Raw genomic sequence first — 1020 nt, 5'->3', positions numbered from 1 at the left:
GAAGTTGCCGAGTGCTGGCTGATACCTAGGATGCTGATTAGGGTGGCCCACACTTATATGAAAAACAAAAATTTCGAAAAATGCCAAGTCTTACCTCCAAAATCAGTTGTTTTCGACTCCCAGAAGCTACGTTCAAAATTTGAGCAAAATCAATTAAGCCTAAGGGGGCGCTCAAAACGCTTGAAGTTTGTATGGGAAAACATGGCCAAATGTATGCAGAAATTTTAAGTTTTCGAATTTTGCCGCTAGGTGGCGCTGTAAGCGTTCAATAAATAAACCCTTGGGTATTATTGTAGGTGACTATATGCCAAACAACTTTTTCGAAGACCGAAAAGTGATCCGACGGGTGTGAAAAAAGTTATACCCTAGGCAAAGTGAGACAAAGTATTGAGATTTCATTATTGATATTATTCCTTTACATGTATTGGAAAAACAACAATAAAGTTTATCCTTACTTTGCCTATGGTATAAATTTTTTCACAGACGTTGGATCACTTTGCGGTTTTCGACAAAGTTGTTTGGCATATAATCACCTACAATAATACCAAAGGGTTTATTTATTGAACGCTAACAGCGCCACCTAGCGGCAAAATTCGAAAACTTTAAATTTCTGCATACATTTGGCCAAGTTTTCCCATACAAACTTCAAGCGTTTTGAACGCCCCCTTAGGCTTAATTGATTTTGCTAAAATTTTGAACGTTGCTTCTGGGAGTCCAAAACAACTGATTTTGGAGGTAAGACTTGGCATTTTTCGAAATTTTTGTTTTTCATATAAGTGTGGGCCACCTTAATGCTGATACTGGTGGGCCTAGCAATAGGCTGCATCAAACTTTTGTGTCTGGATCACGGACCAGGCAAATCTACAGTTCTGATTAAAAAGAATCTTGAAAAAACATTGAAAATATTACATAAGATCAAGTAACACCTGACCCATAATAAATTGGATGCAAATAATGTATTTGAAAGATAGATTGAACGATTCAACATATGAGACAAATCTTATCCAGACTTATTAGAAG

Source organism: Aedes albopictus, chromosome 3 (assembly GCF_035046485.1).
Source record: "Aedes albopictus strain Foshan chromosome 3, AalbF5, whole genome shotgun sequence".
Taxonomy (NCBI): domain Eukaryota; kingdom Metazoa; phylum Arthropoda; class Insecta; order Diptera; family Culicidae; genus Aedes; species Aedes albopictus.
Note: the sequence above shows the minus strand (reverse complement) of the source record.